General features: G+C 39.3%; 1 pseudogene; it reads left to right on the top strand.

Moving 5' to 3' along the window:
- LOC138036694 (cytochrome b5 reductase 4-like) overlaps positions 1–7,500 on the top strand; it is a 17,418-nt pseudogene that overhangs the window by 9,186 nt on the left and 732 nt on the right.

Here is a 7,500-nt window from a genome sequence, read left to right as displayed (position 1 = left end):
TGTTTCTGTTCGAGTCATGACAAAGCCAGGGAAATTCCTTAAACCATTCCCGCTTCAGCTTCCGTTTTACCGGAGCTGTCTTACTGTCCTTGTTACTTCCTTGGACTTGACTGGTTTCCGAGTCGGTTGGTTTCGAATCAGACGAGTTGGGAGACTTTCCCGACTCGGCTGGTTTAATAAAGGCCAGAAGTTTTGGCTGCTTTGCACTGTTTGCGGCCATGCGGTTTAATGAAAATCTCGCAAACTTTCGTAAAACAGCGGGCATCAATACAATAAAACAGCAACACTGATTGGCTGGCTTTAGTGCATGACTATGGAGTGAATCAACTAATACACCAATGAAAAGATTTTTCTTAACACCATAGTCGACTATCTGTTTGTATACATTCAAACAGGAAGCGAAATAACTCGAACCGTCTGCTTACAGTCAGTAAGGTTTGAACTCTTAGTTTATTACTTTTCGCCAAAAATTTTAGTCAAATTACATTTTTATTCGCCATATTGGAGGACTAGTAGTCATATGCCTTCTCCACCCCTCCCCTCTTGCAATGTTGATTTGAAATCTGGAAACATTCTGAAAAACTGCAGTTGGTGTGAACATTTCTTTAGGTTGGGGGAGGGGGACACTTGAAAGGCCGCCATGAGAAGAATTTAAATAAAAGAGAAGCTTTACTTCAAATTGACGTGGTTTTTGCGTGCATTGTTGAAGGTATCCCAAGAATATTTCGTCACGATGTACCCAGCAAAGCAGGCGCTTAACAAGAGAAATCATGAAAATTAAAATTTTCAGAAAACTTGCGCACGTGAGGTCGTTTTAGCAGTTTGGGACTTTGTTTCAAGGAAATCGTGTGTGGTGAACCGTGATTTCTTGTTTGTAATGTTTAATACATGTATGTTTATTCTTTTTCCTTTTTGTTGAACAGAGTCAAGATTGTGGGATTGCAGAGTGGTTTCAGTAGAAGCCGTTACGCACAACTGTAAGCTGTTTTGTTGTGAACTGCCTGATGGGATTGTTATGAGAGTTCCAATTGGACACCATATACACTTACATAGGGATGTTGAAGGTTAGTAGAAATGGACGAAGTCTATTTGGCGGTGTAATACATGTAACTTATCATATATTCCCTAGTGGATCGCTCAACGTGACAGCGCAAGGAACAGTGCTATGCTCGGTCCAGGAAACACCGCTGATGAATTAAGGAAAAACGTTATTTTGAGTAGTATTAGTAGTAGCAGATAACTATATTATTTCGGAAATAGTATGTTTATTTATATCCCCGCTTGGGATTCATTAAACAACTGAAATAATGTTCTCCAAAAGAACACGTATTCCGGAAACGGAATGGCCATGAAAATTGCGGTTTACCAATGTATTTCCCAAAATTCTCGTTTGCATGTTAAGATTTTTATCATTGCAGTTATCACCAACACATAAGAAGTAGGTGAAAAGTTTAGCTTGAGCGAGTTACATGTATGAATCCATGACGTCGGCGATATCGGTGCAGCACAGTCCCAGCCCTACCGATTGAGCTATTAAGCCAACTCGGAGCTAGTTTGTGAGTTGTAATAAACCCGTGGAGGATGTAGATATTAAGAGACTTCATTGATGTCTTTCCTATATATTCCTTCTTCAAAATTCCCCATTATTTCTACATAAAATTAACAGAGATTACTCAACGTGATTCAAAGACATGTAATGACTGGGAAACCTGAAACAAACCTTAAAGTCACATGCCATTGCTATTTTAAGATGATAACAGATTACTTATTGTTTCTCTGTCAGGCATGAAGATAAGCCGACCTTATACTGTCGTTCTACCTTCACTAAGATTCAGTCTGGATGAAAGAGAACACGATGGCCGGCGCTTTTATCTGATGATCAAGATCTACCCTGATGGAACTCTTACACCCACCTTATCTGCAATAGACGTAGGTTAGTTTAGTACAGTTGTTTTCTGCAAGGCCATATGTAGGGCGTTTTTCTGAAGCAGGCGTTCCGTGGTCTGATTGGCATTCTTATATACTGCTTTAATGATTTTTAATGATTGAATCTGTATCATATTTGAAAGAGGTCTTTGCTGTTTCACATGATCATTTGTCTGTTTCTCGAAAAAGAATTTGGCTGAATAAGTAAATCATAATGCAGTGCTGATTTATCAAAGGAGGCGATCCTGTGCTAATTTCTGTTTTGCCTTTATTTAGCACTTTTGACTTCATTACAATGTAAGCTGTTTTGTGCGCGTAAAAGTACTTTTCGTTTTTCCCAGTGATTGTCGACAAAAGACATGCGGGTAAAATAATTTATCTGTATTTTGCAGGGGACATTCTTCAAATAAGCGATTATTCTGGAGATTTTAAGGAATCCCGGCTTATTGAAGCGAGGGACATAATTCTCATTGCTGGAGGAACAGGTTTGTAGGCAAGCAATTCAGCCTTAAGAGAAAGTAAACAAAATGATACAGCCAATTTAATTACTGTATGCTTATTCGATCACGTTGAAAAAGGTGGGTGGTCGTTCGATGGATCGATGGATCAATCAATCCACCGTCAATTGATTTAACCAATCATTCACCATCGTTCTACGTCAGTCAATCAGTCAGCCGGCCAGTCAAGCCTGGTTTCACTAGCGACTCAAGCACAAGAGCGCTTAAAGCTAATCAATTAATTAGTCCGCCAGCTGCAGTCGAACTTGTGGTCCAGGAACATCTTTGGAACTGAGGCTTAAGGGCTGATTTGCGATGCAAGCATGAGCAAGAGCAACACGCAAACCGTGCAGCATTTTCATGTTTGAGTGAAGCCGGGCTTGACCACAAATTTATACGCCTGTGTATGTTGCTTGTGAATGCGCTTGTGCAGTGGGTATAAACCAAAGAACAACCGATTAGGCAACATCCAGTTGCAGGCATAGTGTGGCATAAACATTGATATCAGCAGCAGTTGAGTTACGCTCTTAGGATCTTACTCTTGACACAAAGAAAGTCTTTGTATTTACATTATATTGTTGAAGGAAATCTATGGGGGAAGAAAGACTCCTCGACAATCCTGCTGTTTCAATTCTCTAGTTGGCGTTCTCGGGTCGATCTTACGGCTGTCGCTCAACTATTCTTGCTCCGATACTATTTTTGAGATATACAGTCCTTTTTATTTGTTTTTAGTCTGACTGATCAATAAAGTGCCAATCACACGTCAAAATGACGCCTGCCAGACGCACTACGCCTGCGCTTGATTACATTAACATATTTTTTCACAACAAAGAAAATCGTTTCTTTCGACAGAATTATACAGGTTTGGCATCATTAGATAAGCACGATCGGAGAATGGCAAGTAGCAAAAATTACAAAAAATGGGTTGCAATATCTAGAATCAAGTTACACGGTAAATTTACAGATAAAATGACGATTTATGATTGTTACATAACAGAACTTAAACAATATACAAGAGAAGGAAAGGGCGAGCATAAGCCCTGCCTTTTCCACGAATTTATCTGGCATACGTGTTCCAGGAAGATCAGAACAATAATTACGATTATGGGTGCTATTTTTAATTGCTTTGAAATATTAGAATATAGATTAAAAAACACTTGTTGAGAACTCAAAAGAGACCGCTGTTGTCATGAATCCGATCTGGAACTGCGAGAGCAAGTCAAAAAGGGAAGAGGAGAAATGAAAATAAGTTGGTTCCAAAAATATAGTAAAAGAGCTCGCTTGGATAGAAACACCACTGAGTGAAACACAAATAACCGTTAGTGGTACCAAAAACCAATTTAAAACATTTCTAATGAAAAACTTGACTAGCGTACCAAACACCTTTCTTGAACACCTGTTCCAAACCAAATTGATGACCTTATGAGAAGACACATTCTGATTGCAACTACCAAAGAACAAACAGAGCCTTGTTAGGAGCTAGTTTCTTCTAAGAGTCAATTAGCAATGTTGCTTTAAAACTGACAGGAAAAGTGAAATGAAAACACTAACCTAGAACGTAACACTAAAAGGACCGCAACTTGTGAGGCGAAGCAATTTGCCTAAATGATTTTATCTAAAATCGTCGTTATCCAGCAAGGCATTTCGAATTCAATGAAATAATCGTAGCTACATTTTTTATCGTTTAACAATGTGTACGTATGTACATAGAGGGCCAGAATTAATCCTGGAACTTCCATATAAAAAGGAAGGGGTTTTGGTACCTCTTAGGGTGTTCAGTCTCATAAGGTCCACAGCGGGAGCTTTAGCGGTACTCTTTAGGGTATTGAGCCGAAAGATTATGACAGGAGACATTTGACAATTAACTAATTTTTAATTTTGTCCAATTAAAACCGGCCATGATTTGGTACCCCTTAGGGGTGAAAAAAAATTCATTCCACGCCCAGAAGACAGCATCTTGGTACCTCTTAGGGGTTCTTTTCAAAATTTCCAACGAGCGCCCCCGTCCTTTTTATATGGGAGTTCCAACCCTCCCCCCCGTTAGCAACAGTCACGTTAGTGAGCTAAAAGTGTTTCTTTATTGCCAACAACTGAGGGTTTAGAGGATAGAGGATAAAAAAGAACTGAAACTTGGTCATTTTTCTACGATTCATTTGAAATTTTCGCCTTGGGCCAGTTCAGTGTTAGGGATGACAGAAGTGTGTGAACTAAATCAAGCTAAATTATTGCTTTTACGTGGCTTTGACCCAAAAATTATGACAGTAGTGAGTACTCCCTTGAGCTGAAATCATTTCTTTCAAAAAATTCTTTCCAGGATTGACACCAATGATAAGACTTATTCGGCGTGCAGTATTGGAAAGCTCATCGACAGAAACGTAAGCATTTGCATGAAATTTATTTCCTTTTTCGTTTAACGTTTCAAAAATTTGAAACTAAGTTCGCCTTGATTATATCATTGTATATTAACATTGTTCTTCCAGGTCAGTAAAGCTCTTGTTTGCTAACAATCAGGAGAAAGATATTCTATGGAAACAGCAGTTAAATGAAATGGTTGAAACGGCAAGTCAAAGGTGAGACTCCTCTACTTTTAACCACATAAATGGTCGTAAAACAAAAAAGAAAAGTTCAAACAACTGTCTGAAATTTTAAGCCGTTTAAATGTTTCGGACCAAAACGCCCTGGAGACCTGAATTTACTCCAACCTAGAGAGATTTGTTAGAGATACTCTATGCTCTTTCCTGACGCAGAGAGGATATGACGTCAAGTGGACAGTGCTTTGGAATATGGCTGGCTGTATATTAGCCAATCTCATACAACCTGAGAGATGTAAATGTTCTTGGCAATGAAGTAGCTTATTTCTCAACTAACCATTGCTTCAATCTTTAGCGCGTGGACATAGAGTTGTGATGTAAGCAGAAATATCGTAGTGCTCACGAGAAGCGGAAGTAGCCGAGAGCTACTGTAACCTAACTTCTTGAGTTGTACCAATTGCTACATCATTCTATATATGCACAGCTAACAGCATGAACCCATTGTTTTCTATGATTATTGAGATTACTTAAAATGTTGTAAAAGGTGTTTCTAGCTCTTGACTACATGAATATATATATATTTTTTTTTTTCCTCAGATTTCAAGTCTATTACACAGTGTCCCAACCCACTCCCGAGTGGGATGGTTATGAAGGCCGTGTTTCTTTGGAAATGCTGTTAGAAATTCTACCCCCTCCCCCTAGTGCCGGCCACGAACGCGAATTGTTGATTTGTATATGTGGTCCTGATCCCTTTACCCATCACATCGTAAGGTGAGAGAACATCATGACAATAATATGATAATGACAATAATTACTTCTGAATCATTAATGCATTGAACTTCTATGGCCAAGTGCTCTATTACAGTTAGAATAGGGGAGACGGCAAATCAAGTCAAATTATAGGAAATTTAGTAGTTAACGAGTTGATGGTGGTGAGAAGAATGACATAAAGTTAATGTTTGAATGGCAGGAACAAGATACTGTTCTTGCCAGGAGAACAAGCTACCGTTTTTTTATATTTTTTATTATATGGACAATAAATATACATAGTGGGATTGAAAAGCAGGCCTTAATGCAAATACTGGGTATAAATACAAACCAAAAAAGGCGGAAATCGTGACGTCGTTGCTAAATATGACTAGTTGTGTTACATACGAAAAATACGCCACTCGGCTCCCGGATGTAGTGGTCGTATTGATTCTACGAGTATTTAGTTCCCGGTAAAACACTCGTCCATGTAATAAGGTTAAATGAACCACTGCGAGAAAGCTTTGTTAGCATTCTTCCGTTATTTCATTTACCGTTATCAGCTCGTTGGATAAAACCACTTGTCCTTGCTTCACTCCCAGCCAACGCAGCACCACAGTTTCTTCAGAACGCAACTTATTCATTCTTCCAGTCAAAGTAAAGCAGATAGTACCAAATGTTGTTTTTTTTTGAAAAGATAGGAAAACGGCAGGGCTCGCAGAAAGACGCCTTAGAGCAGAGTACAGAGTCAACGAAGTCCACCCACATAAGTTGTCGAGGCCAGAAGTCGATCCCGAGAACGCATTTTGAAATGAATGAATTTGGGGGGAAGGGAGGAGTCAAGGGAATTACTGAAAACTGCAAACAAAAATGACATGTAAAACCACAATAGATATCGTTAGAGTCCGCAAATTTTAGCAGAGCGTATTTAGTTTAAAACGACCAAATCTGGAAAGCGTTAAAGCGGTATTACCGAAAGCGGAAAGCAAAGAGAAATCGCAAATCTTGATAGCAAATCCTTGCATCCACAGGTTTTAGGCGCTTTTTTTTTTTCAAAAAAGCGACCCAAGTAATGGGCAATTTCTTTCATCTGAATTTGTTAGTGACACAATAATTTCTTCTCGTATTGACCATCACTCAAATATTTACGAGGGCGCGCTTTGAAATGGAACCAGTGGTTGTTGAAAGGGAACAATTTCTCTTGCGTCCAACATTAAACTTGGTGTTCTTTTTATTTTCAGCACGCTTAAAGATCTTAGTTATGCAGAAAACATGATCCATGCATTTCTGGGTTGATCACTGGTTTACCTCAAGGAAGGGTTGTAATAGCGCTGTCTTTGAGTCAATGCGTTTCTTCGTTGGACTTGGTTGGTGCTAATCTCAATCAGCAGCAACTCTCTTGTCAACATTTGTGGTCTTAAACAGTTTGGGAAGGTGATACCAACTTCGCGAAAAATGGGACGTAAATGAAGTCAAATGGGCGTGAAGTTAGAGCAAAAGGCGCTATTATTTTGCACTATAGGACAGTATGTTTGCAATGTTATCAAGCCACAGAGAGCAAGGAGCAAGGAGCAAGGATGGCGCAGTCTGTTAGTGCGCGGCCTTGATGCAAGAGGTCCTGAGTTCGATTCCCCGATCTCGCATCCTTGTTTCGACTTCTTTCCTTTCCGTGTAGCTAGTAGCTTTAAATACCCGTAAAACAAAGCACTGATGGAGAGGGGGGAGTAAAATGAGCGCACTGTCGACTTCAAGTTTGTCAACTGAATTACTTTTACGAGTTATCGACGTTGAATATGGTT

This window comes from Montipora capricornis, unplaced genomic scaffold (assembly GCF_036669925.1).
Source record: "Montipora capricornis isolate CH-2021 unplaced genomic scaffold, ASM3666992v2 scaffold_496, whole genome shotgun sequence".
Classification (NCBI taxonomy): Eukaryota; Metazoa; Cnidaria; class Anthozoa; order Scleractinia; family Acroporidae; genus Montipora; species Montipora capricornis.
Note: the sequence above shows the minus strand (reverse complement) of the source record. Positions and strands in the feature narration are given on the sequence as shown.